At 47.6% G+C, this 18137-nt stretch overlaps 1 protein-coding gene across 1 annotated transcript in view; it reads right to left on the bottom strand.

Annotated features, from left to right (window-relative positions):
• The window catches only part of LOC126518710 (nose resistant to fluoxetine protein 6-like), a 188052-nt gene that overhangs the window by 62520 nt on the left and 107395 nt on the right, over positions 1 to 18137 (bottom strand). The gene's annotated exons all lie outside the window — the stretch shown is intronic.

The raw sequence follows: 18137 nt of genomic DNA, 5'->3' as shown, positions 1-18137 counted from the left end.
TGCGACACTAAGGTAGGCCTCACAAGCATAGAAAACGTGATGTTGCGTGGACCCAACTAACATCTGGTCTCGGATATTCCGTGAACTTATAACCACATGCACAAGGGATGCAACGTACTTTTTCATTATGCAAAAAAAGGTGAGGCGTGCAGACAGGACATAAGAGAAGTGGACAACGCGAACGCTCTGCTCCATTTCTCTTGTGTCCTGTCTGCACGCCTCACTTTTTTGCATAATGAAGCCTTACCAACTAGCTCAGCTTTCTGTCGTTCTTTTTCAATGGCTTCCGGCATAGGCGCCGACTACGGGGGGGGGGGGGGGGGCAGGGGCTCCGGGGAGGGGAGCAGATCTTCTCCCCGGGCGATGCCGAATCGAAGCTTCCCCCCCCCCCCGGAGACACGCCTAAAGTGCCATTACCAAAGCTTTGTCACCTACATCATTTGAGGTTTCCTTTGACTTTCCTGAACCTATTCACTTGAAATTTTATTGTGGCTGATAGATACGACATTTAGTTCATACATTGGTATTATTTCTGCAAATCCTGACAATAGAAGGACACGCGCATTAAAAGCACTAGCAACGGCTGCCTCATCGATATTTTCTCACTTCGACATTGTTTTAAATTTCCACATAAACACCATGCACACACAAGATATTTAAATATACACACAGGACAAAGTTTATTATATTTTTGATAAAGTTCGAGGTAGCCTATTAAAATTATATTTATAAATGTATGGATACCCTATGCCTAGAGAATGATTATGTTGCTGCATGTTCACCACGCTTCAAATTGCTTTGCTTGCTTTTTGGCCATGATAAAAGCCTATAGACTTCAGTGACCTCTTCGGCAGACTTTTATCAATGGCGTGTGAATTGCACGTGAATGTTGTGTTTCTCAGTACTGTTTCTCTTTCCAGTAAGCAATGCTAACGACTCATAAAAAACTCTTGTAATAATTTACAACATTTATCAGGAATGGAAACATCGTTAGTTGCATGCAAAGATAATATAATATACAGGGCGTCCAAATTAACTATCATGCACCAAGATTTAAAAAGACAGTAATGCGTTACTCGAAGAAAACCTAGTGCATATTGTTTATAGTATACTGGAGTAGCTGGCAGCAATTGTTTCGTTACAGAGATTTAATTAGGTAATCGTAATTAATTAATTTAGAAATTACAAAAAGGGATATTATGTCTCAATTAACAAGGAGCTTGAACTATTCTTGGATGGCAGCATTCCAACATTTTTCGATCGTACAGTGGAAGAAAACTGGATTTCCTTTAAAAATAAAGTTACAAGTCTCATTAACAAACACATACCGTTACAAAAAATATCAGGTAGACAACGGGCACCTTGGTTTAACACAACGTTAAAGAGGCTACAGTAGAAAAAACAGTGTCTTTTGCGTTTTGCGAAGTCTACAAACAGTCTTGCTCGCTGGCGTGTATATCGTGATAGTCTGAGCTCCTATCGCATTGCTATCGAACAGGCAAAAGATTGCTTTCTGGAGAGCACACTGCCTTCTGTTCTTTCCACCAACCCTTCCAAGTTCTGGAACTTTGTTAAACCTGCACAAAGCCGTGCCATTTCTCTTGTTGACTCTGCTGGGCACGTGCTGCGCAATGAGAAATGTTGCACTGTCCTGAATGACGCCTTCGCGGGTGTGTTTACAAAGACAACTGCTGTTGTCACGCCGCAGCTTCATAATCGCGACTTCTTTCCCATGGATGCAATTGTAGTCAACATTGAGGGAATAGCTAAATTAATTGAGAAACTAAAGCTTTCGTCTTCATGTGGTGATGATGAAATTAATGCGAAGTTTCTGAAGAACACGAAAGTTTAATCTTGAGTTTTCCTGTTATACCTCTTCACACAGTCCATTGAATCTAGTACGCTGCCATCAGATTGCAAGGTCGGGGAAAGTGGTGCCACTCTTTAAATCCGGGAACACGCATTCTCCTCTCAATTATCGACCAAGTTCTTTAACTAGCATCCCATGCAAACATTTAGAAGATGTAATTTACTCTAATCTAATCTCATATCTTGAATTAAATGACTGTTTTACCTCCTGCCGACATGGATTCCGCAAACACTATTCCTGTGAAACACAGCTTCTGTTATTTACTAATCACACCGCAGCAGCTCTATACCGAGGCTCCTTTCCTCATAATGTTCTTCCTGACTTTTCTAAGGCTTTCGACAAAGTACCTTATCAACTACTTTTACTAAAAATCAGCACTTTGAAAATTTACCCAAACATCCTCAAATGGACGAAATGCTTTTTATCTAACCGAACCCAATATGTTAGCGCTAACAATCACGCTTCCTCTCCTTGTCCTGTTGAATCCTTGTCCTGTTGTGGGCATGGAAGTACAAGCAGGATGACAGTCTCATACCGTATCTTCCTATTTGTGCAGTTTCTGGCGGTGTGCACCGATTGCGGTGGGAATCCTGCAGCCCCCGTCGGTGTCTTCAGCAGCATTTTCTCGACGAACACAGTTTCCAGGCGCGTCAACGGGGTGCAGTCGCACCCACCTATCCGTGAGCATCTTGGCTTTGCCACTTGGAGCGCGCCTGACGCCCTTCCCGGACACTGCCAGCACCGCCACCTAGGCAGAGTGACGTCAACCCAGATATCGCCAAGCATAAAAGCCAACATCTCCCGTGTCGTCACCAGTGGGCATGGAAGTACAAGCAGGATGACAGTCTCATGCCGTATCTTCCTATTTGTGCAGTTTCTGGCGGTGTTCACCGATTGCGGTGGGAATCCTGCAGCCCCCGTCGGTGTCTTCAGCAGCATTTTCTCGACGAACACAGTTTCCAGGCGCGTCAACGGGGTGCAGTCGCACCCACCTATCCGTGAGCATCTTGGCTTTACCACTTGGAGCGCGCCTGACGCCCTTCCCGGACACTGCCAGCACCGCCACCTAGGCAGAGTGACGTCAACCCAGATATCGCCAAGCATAAAAGCCAACATCTCCCGTGTCGTCACCAGTGGGCATGGAAGTACAAGCAGGATGACAGTCTCATGCCGTATCTTCCTATTTGTGCAGTTTCTGGCGGTGTTCACCGATTGCGGTGGGAATCCTGCAGCCCCCGTCGGTGTCTTCAGCAGCATTTTCTCGACGAACACAGTTTCCAGGCGCGTCAACGGGGTGCAGTCGCACCCACCTATCCGTGAGCATCTTGGCTTTGCCACTTGGAGCGCGCCTGACGCCCTTCCCGGACACTGCCAGCACCGCCACCTAGGCAGAGTGACGTCAACCCAGATATCGCCAAGCATAAAAGCCAACATCTCCCGTGTCGTCACCAGTGGGCATGGAAGTACAAGCAGGATGACAGTCTCATACCGTATCTTCCTATTTGTGCAGGTCGGTCATTTTTCTATGCTGCCTACTAAATGTTTCAGGTCTGAAGACGGCTTTATAATTGTGCTTCCATGCCCAGAAGCAGTGTGTGGTTCTTTTTGCAAATTACTGCTGTTGTTGAGTGCCGACATAGAGCAAAACCCTGGTCCCGATGATAACGTTATGGCCGAATTGCTTAAAACTGTAAAAGAAACAAACGCGCGTTGTATTCGCATTGAAACAAACCAATCCAGTATGTCACAGGCGATAGAAGAGCTTAAACTTTCACAGCAGTCCATCACACTTAGCATCACTGATATGAATGAACGCCTGCAAGCTCTAGAATGTCAGACTGCTGGCTTTGAGACGTTGCAGCAAGAAATGAGTGACACGTGTCAAAATATAAAACGCGTGCAGCGAGAAACCGCCACGCTTCGTGGGCGACTTGACGATGCCGAAGACAGGTCACGACGAGAAAATCTCATATTCTTCAGGATAACCGATAGCCCGTCTGAGAATGCACGTCAGTGCGAAGAAACAATTATCTCCATCGCCTCAGACAAACTGGATATACGTTTACCACTTGATAGTATAGAGCGTTCACATAGAATCGGGAAATTTGCCAGCGGCAAAAATAGGCCTCTAGTGGTGAAGTTTACCACATTCAAGACAAAAGAGCTGGTGTTTTCCAAACGGTCGTCTTTCGCGGGAACATGCATCGGCGTAAGCGAAGACTTTGGCGAAGCCACGCGTCACGCCCGGAAGAAACTTTAGGAATTCGGTAGAGCCTTGAAAACTAACTTCAAGTTAAGCTACAAAAGACTATTTTCGGAAGGAAAGTGCTACATGTTCAATGCCGACGAAAATTCCGGTATTGAAGTCAATACTGGCAGACAAACGAGCAATGCTGTGGCCATGTCCCCAGGAGCAACGCGTTCTGGACCTGTCTATGCGGGAAATAAATAGGCTTACGCGAGGGGTGGAGGCCCATCGGCAACAGCATCCGTAATCTTTACTAATATTCGGAGCGTTTTTCCTAAAAGAGATAGTTTGAACAGTTTAATTAACGATACTGGAGCTGATATTGTTGTACTAACAGAAACCTGGCTCTCTGACAAAATAGAGACAGGCGAGCTCTTTCAATGCAACAAGAAATTTACAGTATATCGGCTAGACCGCACCGATAGAATAGGCGGTGGTGTTTTAATAGCTATTAACTCTAGTTTTGAATCATTCCTTTTGAGTGTAACTACTAAGTTGGAATTACTCTGGTGCTGCCTATCTATCGGTTTCAAAAAAATAATCATAGTGGTCTGTTATCGTCCCCCTAATCCCAATTGTGATTTTGCAGAAAATATTCATGACACCCTAAGCGAAATATCCGTTCGATTTCCTGGATCGCCTATGTTTCGTTTAGGAGACTTTAATTTCCCAACTATCGACTGGTCGCGTTCCTGCCCCTTTTCTAATCCGACATCTGCAGAGGCTACAGGATTTCTTAACGTTTGCGTAGATTTTAACCTTGCACAGCTCGTTATCAAACCAACACGTGTCACATCTACTACAAGTTCGTTGCTCGACTTGATTCTGACTACTCATGCTGATAAGGTTTCACCAGGGACCCACGTGCCTGGCCTAAGCGACCATGACATCTTACACTATAACATTTCCATCCCGCCTACAAAAGTAAAGAAACACACCAAATATATTAGGGACTACAAAAAGGCTAACTTTAACGCTATAAAGTCTGAGCTATCGGCCTTTCTTGATTACTTCCTTATGACACATGTAGACTTATCAGTTCAAGAAATGTGGTTGTCTTTTAAAACTACAGTAATGCATCTTATCTACAAATATATTCCACTTAGAATAATTAATCAATCTTCTAACGCCCCTTGGTACAATAACCATCTGAAAAGATTATCCAACAAAAAATGCAGACTTTTTCGTTCCGCCATAAGGTCATTAAACGCTGATCGATGGTTAGCATATACATCCGCTGCGAAAGCCTATACAAGCGCTTTAGACACTTCCAAATTTACCTTCTTTAACTCAACCCTACCGTCTCTGATAAAAACTAGCCTAAAACGCTTTTGGAACGTTATGAAATGTACCAAAGGTAGCGTTATAAGTCTCGTAAACGATTCAGGCGATCAAGTTCCGAATCATCTTTGTGCTTCTGTACTAAACAACACGTTTGCCCAATCATTCTGCACAGAAAATTTAAGTGAATATCCCCCTTTTACACCCGTTAACATTCCGGCGATGGATCCCATTACCCTAGACCCAGCAGGTATCCGAGCCAGAATTTTTAAGATAAAACGGTCATCATCATGTGGTATTGACGGTATTAATTCCAAGTTTCTCCAAAACACTGCAGAATACAGCTCCATCATACTTACCTTTATTTTTACTAGATCACTTAACGACAGTGCCCTACCCATTGATTGGAAAACCGGTAAGGTTACCCCGCTTTTGAAATCGGGAAACCCACATCACGCTTTGAATTACAGACCCATCTCATTAACTTCGGTACCCTGCAAAATTTTTGAGCACATCATTTTCACTCACCTTGTAAACTTTCTTGAATCAAACAATTTTTTTAGCCCTTATCGGCACGGTTTCAAAAAATCTTTTTCTTGTGAAACACAACTAATAACATTCACCAATGACTTGCATGCGTTGTTGGACTCGGGTTTTGCGACGGACTGTATTATTTTAGACTTTTCTAAAGCCTTTGATAAAGTTAATCACCAATTACTTATCTATAAGCTAAGCCTTCTAAATATTGACCCTTTAATATTCAAATGGATTTGCAGCTTTCTTTGTAATCGTACCCAATATGTAACCATCAATGACAATGACTCACCAGAGGTGCCAGTACAATCGGGTGTACCTCAAGGCTCTGTGTTGGCGCCTTTACTTTTCCTCATTTATATTAACGACCTGCCTAATCATATCACTAGCTCTATTTGTTTGTTTGCCGACGATTGCGTAATTCACCGAAAATTAACTAATGATTCTGATATGGTTACATTACAATCAGACCTTGATAACGTTACAACCTGGTGCTACCGCTGGCACATGAATCTTAACACTTCAAAATGTAAATTCATGATAATCTCACGCAGCCAAGTATCTTTTTATAACTACCATCTTAACAACATCCCACTTGAATCAGTATCTTGTTATAAATACCTCGGAGTGCACATTACAAATAATCTCTCATGGAAACGACATATCGAACACATTACATCAAAATCTAGCCGCATGCTGGGCTATCTTAAACGAAATTTTTCACTCGCACCTTCATCCCTGAAAAAACAGTTATATGTCACCTACATTCGGCCTAATATAGAGTATGCATCCTCAATATGGGACCCTCATCAATTAACATTAATTAACAGCTTAGAAGCTGTGCAGAATCGGTCCGTTCGTTTTATTCTTAACAATTACCAGCGCACAGCAAGCGTAACTAGCATCAGACTTGCCCTCAACATATCTCTCCTTTCCAAACGCAGAAAAATCGCTCGCTTTTGTCCCATAAAATATACCACTTAATTACTACACTCAAGTCGCGCTTTATCGAACCAGCCTCTTTTACTTCTGCACGCTTGGACCATGGTCATAAGGTGAACATCCCATTCCACAAAACGTCTACTTATGGTAATTCATTTCTTCCAAAATCATGCCAGGAATGGAATTACCTACCGGAGCCACTAGTCTATATAACTAACACAGATAACTTCCGTAAGGCACTTACTAATATTATCTAGCATGCCTTGATGTGAATGTATAACGAAGCAATTCCGTTTTCTCCTGATCAGTATTGTTCATAAGTTTTCTTTTTTATTATCTACCTAATCTACAAACGGTGTATTTTGTATTATGCTTTATTTTCTATCATTCTGTGCTTATTGTCTCACCCTAACTTGTCCTATATACCATGTATGTATATTTAATCTGTATTACCAAAGTTTTCCGTTTTTCTTTGTACAATTATTTTTTACCGTAATATGCTTTTTTGTGTCGCTCTCGCGTTATTTTTACATTGCACCATGCATTGTCATCTGATTAGTACTTGTGTTTTTCTTTCTCCTTTCTTGCATATTTATCTGTATTTGTTAGCCCCTCTCCTCTGTAATGCTTCATTGTAAGCCCTGAGGGTACTATAAATAAATAAATAAAATAAATAAAATCTGGCGTCCTTCAGGGTTCCGTTTTAGGTCCACTACTATCCCTAATCTACATAAATTATCGTCCAGATAACATTACCTCTACTATAAAGCTATTTGCAGACGACTGCGTTATCTATTGCGAAATAAATATCCCTAATGATACGCTTGTCCTTCAATCTGACCTAAATAAAGTATCTGAATGGTGCAATAAATGGTTGATGACCCTTAACATCAGTAAAGACAAGCACATGACATCGTCACGAAGCACTAATGCCTCAATGTCTTCAGAATACAGAATTAATGGCATCTGACTGGAGCGCGCGTCTGCATACAAGTATCTCGGTGTCTACATATGTGATGACTTGTCAATGACATTGACTACATCATAGGTTGTGCAAATCGCACTCTCGGCTATTTCCGACGCAATTTTTTTCAAGCTCCACAGCGCCTAAAATGAATGCTGTATCAAACTTTCGTTCGTCCGAAACTCGAACACGCGTGTGCAGTTTGGGATCCGGGACACCACACTCTCATTCAATCCATAGAATCCCTTCAGAATCGATCAGCTCATTTTAATATGTCGGAACTATTCACGTACCGCTAGTGCCTCGCAGATGAAACTGTCACTTACCCTTCCTGACCATCAAACTCGGCTCAACATCTCGCGCCTTTGTTTATTCCACAAAGTGTTCCCTCACCGTTTATTGAATCAGCAACTCATTTCGCAGCCAGTGTACTTATCCTCCCGTATCGATCACAGCAATAAGGTAGCTGTTCCTCTTTGTGGCACTGACATGTTCCTGCATTCTTTTATGCCGAAAACCTGTTCTGAGTGCAACCGCCTTTCCTTTTCTATCACTACCTTAGCCGATGCGTCGTTATTCAAGTCCACTGCGACAGATCATTTTTTTAAAATGACTCGAATTTTGCTGTTTTTTTTCTTTTTCTTTCGCTGCTCTTACTGTCTGTCCTTCTTGTCCTTGTCCTTATAGGCTTGAATGCTTTTTGTTTGTAAACCATGTACCCACCCCCTCTGTAATGCCCATTGGGCCCTGAGTGTATGATAATAAATAAATAAATAAATATAACTCGAGACGTACTATTCTAATTATCAGTCTCAATGAGGCATTTGAAGGCACAGCCAATGTATATCTAAATGCGGTATTTTCAGCCACGTACTCATTGCGTACTAATTTGTTTCCGACTGATAGATTAACCCCGCAAAATATGGAGAATACCACGTGACTCCGCTCCCACCCGGATCATAAAGCAGCGCCCTCCAACAGGCTCCCTCTGAGTTATCCAGAACGAAATAAAGCAAATAAAGAAAAACATCGTGATCGAGCCAGTGCCTCATCTACAGCGCTCCGGCCAAAGTAACACGTCGCGTTTGGTGCTAGTTAGAAACAAGCTGTGATAGCTGTTGCCTTAGCGTAGATAAAGTGCGCGGATGTTTTTTTTTTTTTTTTGCCAGAAAACCTATCACCACAAAAGCGAATAGACCACGTTAGTGCAAAGGTTTAAAGATGTGTTTTGTTTCGTCCCAGTCGCAATGTCTTTCTCTGAAGAGCAGGAGGGATACATGATCCTTGCTTTGGGATCTGCAAATGGCAACCAGACGAAGGCCGCAAATATATATATCAGTCATGAAAGTGTGACAGTAGACCAAACGCATAGAATGCCATCAGAAATTATGAAAACCTGAGACAAACCGGCAGCTTCAAGAAACAGCGGCGGATGACTCCATCTTTGAGTCCTAGCCTATACACACGGATGTTCTAGCATTTATGGCCTCAAACCTCATGGTAGCGTGCGGGGACGTAGCCGCCCAGGTATCACTTTCCAAGTCATCAGTTTGGAGGATTCTAAACGACGGATTTTCACCCGTACCACCTTAACCAGCACCAATGCATAGAAGATAGGCACTTGTAGAAATGTCTAGATTTCTCGAATTGGGTCCTCACACAAGCCGATGAGTCAACGGATTTTTTTAGCAACATCATGCGCACAGACGAAGCGAATTTTTGCAGAAACGCCTAGGCACACTTACATAATGCACGCTATTGGAGGGACTCCAATCTACATTGGGTAAAGCGCAGTCGGCACCAGTACCAGCGGTCGCTCAATGTGCCGTTCGGAATTTTTATTGCCGCTGCTATAATCGGTTCCATCTTCTTCGATCACACACTGAATAGAGCATTATGTGAACGAAATCCTTGAATGAGCGCTCGATAATTTACTCAGGAAAGTCCCGCCTCTGAGCAGTCCTGGACGTTTTTCGTCGAGCCGGTCTGCAACTCAACGCATCGAAGTGCCAATTCGGCCGTCGCCAGATTACCGTCCTTGGGCATCTCGTTGACGCGAACGGAGTGCAACCGGACCCAGGCACGATCCATGCTGTTACGCACTTTCCTGTTCCGAAGTGTGTCAAGGATGTGCGCAGCTTCATCGGCCTTTGTTCGTACTTCCTTCGTTTCGTGAAAAATTTCGCCGCCATAGCACCACCATTAACGGAGCTTTTGAGAAAAGACGCCCCTTTCCAGTGGGGCGATAACGAGGCCTCTGCATTCTCGCATCTAATCGACCTTCTCACAACGCATCCCGTTCTGGCCCGTTTCGATCCTTCTGCGCCTACCGAAGTCCGTACTGATGCCAGCGGTCGCAGAATTGGCGCAGTACTGGCACAACACCAGCGCGGCCACGACCGTGTTATCGCTTACGCCAGCAGGCTCCTCTCACCCGCGGAGCGCAACTATTCCATTCTGAGCGTGAGTGTCTGGCCCTAGTTTGGGCGGTTGCGAAATTCCACCCATACTTATATGGCCGACCATTTTCCGTTGTCACAGACCATCACGCGTTTTGCTGGTTATGCTCACTGAAAGTTCCTACAGGAAGACTTCAAGAATATTCGTTCTCTGCCACCTACAAATTTGGCCGACTACACAAGGACGCTGACTGCCTGTCTCGCTACCCGGTAGACGAGCCTGACGACGCCGACAGTAGTACCGCCATTGGCATTTTCACTGTCTGCCTTCGCTAACATCGCCGATGAGCAGTACCGAGACCTATCGCTGCGAGTAATCATCGAGCGTCTGCGCTCTACACGTACCGACGCATCCGTTTGCCGATATGTCCTCCAGGGCGGCATTCTGTACCAAAAGGACTTCCTCCCTGATGGCCCTGATCTTCTTCTCGTGCCAAAACATCAACGACAGACTGTGCTCTTTGAGATGCATGACGCACCCACTGCAGGACATCTTGGCGTAACCCGCACATGCGACCGCGTCCGCCGCCGCTTCTATTGTCCTTGTCTCGCTCTCTCCGTCCGACGATATGTTGCTGCCTGTGATCCCTGCCAGCGTCGCAAAACACCTCAGGTGCTACCTGCCGGTCATCTCCAGCCGATCACCGTCCCTGTGGAACCGTTCTTTCGTGTTGGATTAAACCTCCTCGGTCCCCTTCCCACGTCATCCTCTGGCAACAAGTGGGTAGCCGTTGCAACTGATTACGCCACCCGATACGCTATCACGCGGGCTCTCCCTACCAGTTGCGCCACTGACGTCGCGGAGTTTCTCTTGCGTGACATTATCTTGCTTCATGGTGCCCCGCGACAGCTTTACTGACCGTGGTCCAAACTTCCTCTCGAAAGTTATCGCCGACATTGTGCGTTCCTGCTCCATTCAACACAAGCTGACTACCTCATACCATCCTCAAACCAATGGCCTGACAGAGCGGTTACACCGTACTCTTGCCGATATGCTGTCCAAGTACATTTCCAAGGACCACCACGACTGGGGCATTGCCCTTCCTTACGTAACATTTGCGTACAATTCATCCCGGCACGACACCACCGGATTTTCGCCATTTTATCTACTGTACGGTTGCGAACCTACCTTGCCCCTAGACACGGCACTTCCTCCTGCTGCGATCTCAAAAAGCGCGTATGTGCGCGACGCCATCGCCCTCGCCGACCATGCACGCCAGCTTCCCGTGCTCGACTGACGGCATCACAAACCACTCAGCAGTGTCAGTACAACGCCCGCCATCGTGACGTACAGTTTTTGCCTGGTGCGCTCGTGCTCCTATGGTCGCCCTCTCGTCACGTCGGACTTTCAGAGAAGCTCCTTTCGCGATACACAGGGCCCTACCGCGTGCTGCGCCAGATGACGGCTGTGACGTACGAAATTGCTCTTGTGGCTTCATCCTCGTCCTCTCCTCTGGCATCTAGTGATGTTGTCCATGTCAGTAGGCTCAAGGCCTACTACACTGCTTCCGAGTCAGGCCTTTAGTCGCTCCGGGACGGCGCTTTTGCCGCCGGGGGTAGTGCTACGGAACAGTACTTGCGATCACGAAGAGGCGAGCACTGTGAAGACGACGACGACGATTAGAGGCTAGTGCGGGCTGTTGCCTCTTGGCCAAGCGCGGCGTATTTTCTTGTAAATATACTTGTATATAGCTTTTCATCTGCGTTTCCCTACGTATCAATATTGCTACGGAACAGCCGCCACAGTGTCGCTGCACTGACGAGAAAGAAGACGACGTGGGCCCGCTTGATATAGCGTCGCCATTTTGGCGTTCCGTTAGCTTCCCTGTAAATAAACTGTATTGGGCTTCAGCTACACGTAACATTAATTTGGTGGAGGTGGACGTTCCCCGTACCCGTCATAGCGCTTTGCAGCGGTCGCAACGGCGACAGTGCAACTTCGGCTCCTGCTGGCGGCACTTCATCTACGCAACCGTCACCGCCTGCAGCCCCGACGTACGTCGCCGTTGCCCCCCTCGGGATCCTGGTGTTTTCAACGGAGTCGGCAGTCCTGATGTTGACGACTGGCTCCGCTTATAGGAACGTGTCAGCACCAGTCACAGGTGGGATCCGATTATTATGCTTGCTAACGTTCTTTTCTACCTCGACGGAGCTCCACTTGCATGGTTCCAGACTCACGAAGAGGAGATATCGAGCTGGGATCTCCTCAAAGAGAAGCTCCGCGACCTTTTTGGCAATCTTTTCGGTCGCCAAGTCAATGCCAAGAAAGCCCCTGCCACACGTGTACAGACGTTGACCGAGTCCTACGTGTCGTACTTTCTCGACGTCTTGGCCCTTTGTGCCAAGGCTGACCCGACCATGTCTGAGGAGGATAAGGCTAATCACGTCCTCAAAGGCATTGCTGACGACGCCTTCAATTTACTGGTGTTTGCGAACGTCAGCAGCATCGATACGATCCTCAACGAGTGCCGCCGTCTTGAGCATGCTAAAAGCCGCCGGGTATCCCAGCCCATCACGCGACTTCCCAACACAGCTGCTACGTCATCCTGCGACGACCTCTTCCACCAGCCGTCACGATGTGACAACTTCACCCACATCATTCGTCGTGAAGTCGAAGCGGCACAAACAGCGGCCCCTTCATTCCCGTCACCTGATCATTCTCCGGTGACAGTCTCCTTGATCCAGGCGGTCGTCCGTCAAGAGTTGTCCAACGTCGGCCTACAATCCATTCGATCCATAGGCTCGGAAGCTCTTTCTCCACGCACGCCCCCATCACGCTCTTCTTGCTCCTCTTATCGACAGCGCAACCCCTCTGAATGGCGAACCATGCACGACAAGCCGATCTGTTTTAACTGGCGACGCATAGGACATGTCGCTGGCCACTGCCGCAGCCGCTGGACTTCTCCGATGCACAATTTTCCTGATTACCACCCTTGCCCCTCTAGCGCGTCCTTTTCCTTCGCCCCTTCTATGCCCGCCCCATCATCTGACCCTGCGACACCTTTGACACGACGCCGCTACTCCCGCTCGCCTTCTCCCTCCCGTCGTTAATTTCGTTCGCCCCCGTCATGCGGTGCTCCTTCTCCGACCTACTCGCCGCACCCCCAACCAGAAAATTAGACACTGCAGCTTCTGGAGGTGAAGCTGCAATGACGAAATTGGCACAAAATACTCGCTTCACCTTGCCCACGAACAAGAATCTTTTGGACGTTCTCGTCGACGATGCTCCTGTGTGCGCGTTGATTGCAACCGGGGTGCATGTGCCCATTATGAGTGCTGCTCTTCGCCGTCGGCTCAAGAACGTTTTGACGCCCGCCCCGAAACGAGTTGTACAAGTCACCGACGGAGGGACTGTCGCTATTGTTGGCATGTGCTCTGCTCGACTCACCATTGCTGAGAGACACACCGTCGTTCTCTTCACCATCATCGAGCATTGCTGGATCGGTCTGGATTGCTCGGTCTGGATTTCCTTGCCAATCATTCTGCCCTCATTGACTGTTCGGCCGGCTCACTTCGCCTTGACTTGCCCCTTCTTGCCTACCATGTGGGCCCGCTTCCGAGCCGTTTGAGCTGCATGGATTTTATTCGCCTACTGCCTCAATCTGTGACACACGTCGACTTGTTGTCCTCACCAGCTGTACCTGACGGTAATTACGTGGACGCACCAATTCCAGCAGTTATACTTACACATGGTGTTACCGTGCCGCACACTGTGCTGACAATTACTGGTAACCGCACCTGCCTTCCGCTTGTCAATTTCGCGCTAACCGCGCAAGTTCTGCCTCAGGGGATTTCCCTGGCCATAATTAGTGCTTTGCAGGATGATGAGATCGAGCCATTCACAGAGGAAAATCGTCACAGCTCAACCCATGCCGTGACGTCATCGCACGGTACTGACGTCGACATTGAGAAGAATGATTTCCTCTGACCTTACACCTGTTCAAGCTGAAGCTCTTTGCCGCGTTCTTGAAGGCTATCGCGATATTTTTGACTTTGACAATCGACCCTTAAGTCAAACGTCCGTCGTGACCCATCGCATAAACACTGGCGATGCGAACCCTATTCACCAACGTCAATATCGTGTTTCTGCGTCCGAACGAGCTGTTATTCAACAGGAAGTCAAAAAGATGCTTGCAAAGAACATGATCGAGCCTTCCTGTAGTCCCTGGGCTTCTCCCGTCGTACTTGTCAAAAAGAAGGATGGCACGTGGCGTTTTTGTATAGAATATCGCCACCTCAACAAAATCACAAAAAAGGACGTGTACCCTTTGCCACGTATTTATGACGCTCGACTGCCTGTACGGTGCCACCTATTTTACTTCTATCGACTTACGGTCCGGCTATTGGCAGATATCCGTCGACGACATGGACCGAGAGAAGACGGCATTTGTTACCCCTGACGGCCTTTATCAGTTCAAGGTGATGCCTTTCGGTCTCTGTAACGCACCCGCCACCTTCGAACGAATGATGGACTCTTTGCTTCAGGGGTTCAAGTAGTCCACCTGTTTGTGCTATATGGACGACGTCATCGTTTATTCGCCCACATTTGACACGCATCTAGACCGTCTTTCAGCGATTCTTGACGTGTTACGCCGCGCCGGTCTCCAGTTGAACTCGTCAAAATGTCACTTCGCTCGCCGCCAAATCACCGTCCTTGGACATCTCGTGGACGCCAGAGGCGTGTGACCTGATCCGGACAAAATTTGCGCCGTTACAAACTTTCCTGTTCGGAAGTCTACCAAGGACGTTCGTAGTTTCGTATGGCTGTGCTCTTATTTCCGACGCCTTGTGAAGGATTTTGCGACCATCGCACGTCCCCTTACCGACCTCTTGAAGAAAGACGGCCTATTTTTTGGGGGACCTGACCATGCAGGATATTTTTCGCAGCTCGCTACTCTCCTTACCAGGCCTCCAATTCTGGCCCACTTTGACCCGTCTGTCTCAACGGAAGTTCGAACTGATGCCAGTGGTCACGGCATCGGAGCAGTGTTAGCACAACGCCAGCGTGGACATGATCGCGTTATAGCCTATGCCAGCCGACTTCTATCACCCGCCGAGCGCAATTATTCAATCACAGAGCGCGAGTGCCTTGCTCTTGTGTGGGCTGCTGCGAAGTTTCGTCCATACTTGTACGGACGCCCCTTCTGTGTCATCACTGATCACCACGCGCTCTGCTGGCTATCCTCGCTCAAGGGCCCCACGGGACGACTCGCTCACTGGGCGTTACGCCTGCAATATATCTTCTCCGTGGTATATAAGACGGAACGCTTTCACCAGGATGCCAATTGTTTGTCCCGCTACCCCGTCGACGAACCGGCTGATGCGGACGCCATCGCTTGCGTTTTCTCTGTGTCCCAGTTGCTTCAAATCGGCAACGAGCAACGCCGCGATCCTTCATTACGAGCCCTCTTCGACCATCTGGAGTCAACACCTGGCGACGCCTCTCTCTGGATGTTTCTCCTTAAGGAGGGGACATTATACCGCCGCAATCTCGATCCACACCGCCTTGACCTTCTGCTCGTAATTCCATCACACCTGCGTTCGACTGTCCTCCAACGACTTCACGACGCTCCCTTGGCTGGACACTTGGCGTCTCGCGCACATACGACCGTGTACGCCGTCGATTCTTTTGGCCTGGTCTCGCCCGCTCCGTGCGGCGCTACGTTGCCGCTTGTGAGCCCTGTCAGCGCCGGAAGCCGCCCTCCAGACCTCCAGCTGGATGTCTCCAGCCGATCGACATCCCACCGGAACCCTGTTTCCGTGTTGGTCTGGACCTTCTTGGACCGTTTCCTCTCTCGGGCTCCGGAAATAAATGGGTCGCCGTCGCTACTGATTATGCTACGTGGTACGCAAACACCAGAGCCCTTCCGACAAGTTGTGCTACTGACGTTGCTGACTTTTTGCTCTATGACATCATTTTAGTGCATGGTGCTCCGCGCCAATTACTCACTGACCGTGGCCGCAGCTTTCTGTCGGCAGTCGTCGAGGACATCCTCCGCTCGTGCTCGACAAAGCACAAGTTGAGCACGTCCTACCACCCACAGACCAACGGCCTCACGGAGCACCTCAACCGGACCATCACCGACATGCTTTCAAAGTACGTTGCGACCGACCACCCCGACTGGGATCTTCATTTACCATATGTGACGTTCGCGTATAATTCATCGCATCACGACACCGCCGGCTATTCACCATTCTATCTCCTATATGGCCGAGAGCCCGCATTGCCCGTGGACACTTTGTTGCCCTCGGCCACACGTTCAGCCACTGAATACGCCCGCGACGCGATCGCACACGCCGACCACGCGCCCAGCTCGCCCGCACCCGTCTCGAGGCCTCGCAGGAGCATCACAGACGCCTCTATGATTGCCACCATCGCGACGTGCACTTTACTCCGGGTCCTCTGGTGCTTCTCTGGTCACCCATTCGACGTGTGGGCCTTTCCAAAAAGCTGCTGTCGCGCTACACTGGCCCATACCGTGTGGTGCGACAAGTGACCGATGTCACGTATGAAGTCATCCCCGCCTACCTCTCAGCGTCATCGTCGGCTGCAAGTGACATCGTTCACGTGGCGAGACTAAAACCATACCACACACCTTTCACCGTGGCAAGGTGTGTGGTTTTTAATAAAAAAATAATGACCTAACTCAAAATATCGAAAGCAATAGTCACTATATTTTAAGTTTTTTTTCTTTTAACTGCAGCGAATCTCGTCAAATTTCGTGCAGTGGTTGCCGAAAACACGAATTCTGCTTTTACATGTATTTAGATGGGAGCATCCAAGCTTCCTCTTAAAGCTGCCTTCCTTGGCATCAAATTCCGCTGACGAGCATGACTCCGCTCAGTGCTGCCGAATCATGCCGCACGCAAGGGCACGACAGACGGCCTGCTTGCGGCGCATTTATTCGCAGCGCAACCACCTCGCTGCGGACTGATTCATCGAGCAGTTCCGTTATGCGAATCCAGCTTAAACAGAGATCCTCACGCATCTTGGAGCTGCGTACGAAAGAAGTCTCTATGGGACTGCACCGTTTTCCGCGAATAACTAAACACAAAATTAAAGACCAAGAAGTTTCACGAGAAATAAAGATGTGACATGAGGAGCTGGCAGTCAACACATGGGCGCTACACCATATCTTGTTTCGCCACCGAAAAGCTTTACGTGTTCATCAGGGTCTTAAATTGTCGGAGCTAACAGAAAGCGCTAAAGTACGGAGTCATTTTTGAAGAGATAAAGTATTTTCAAAATAATACCGCACGACCGGGACTTATTTACTGGTTTCATGAAGTTGTCCAGTAGGGCAGGCCAGCTTGATAAAATGTCCTGCAGGTCAGTCAAGTACTTGGCTGGCATGCATGGTAGCGGCTAATAAACACAAAAAGTGAGGAATCTGGTGAAGCAACTAAGGCGGACGCCGTAACACACCGGCATCTGCTTAAAGGGCAGGTTGGTAGGAGGAGTTTGAAGATCATCACTTAAAAATTGTGCTTATTTCGGGTGCCTTAGAAACATTTTCGAAGTTTTTTCTTCCAAACTTGATTATCCTAATAACACTGGTACGGAAGAGCGCTATTGAAGAACAGCAAGCCTACCATGCTCTTGAAGACGACGACGATACAACCTTGCGCGTTCGAGTAACACGCATGCGCCTGTAAATACATCAAGTCTTTCGCTTGCCTCTTTTAAGAAGCAAGCTTTACTAAGGTTATGCATAAGCAATTTTCTGGACTACATTGTGCTAACATTTACCTACACGCCAATAAATTGTTCACGAATCCCGAAGATTTGCACTTGACTATGCCCCTATAGTGGCGATGATTATGGCACGTGACCGTAAG

The sequence above is a fragment of the Dermacentor andersoni genome, chromosome 1 (assembly GCF_023375885.2).
Source record: "Dermacentor andersoni chromosome 1, qqDerAnde1_hic_scaffold, whole genome shotgun sequence".
NCBI classification, from domain to species: Eukaryota; Metazoa; Arthropoda; class Arachnida; order Ixodida; family Ixodidae; genus Dermacentor; species Dermacentor andersoni.
The sequence above is the reverse complement of the archived record's forward strand: the minus strand, read 5'-3'. Positions and strand labels throughout refer to the sequence as shown.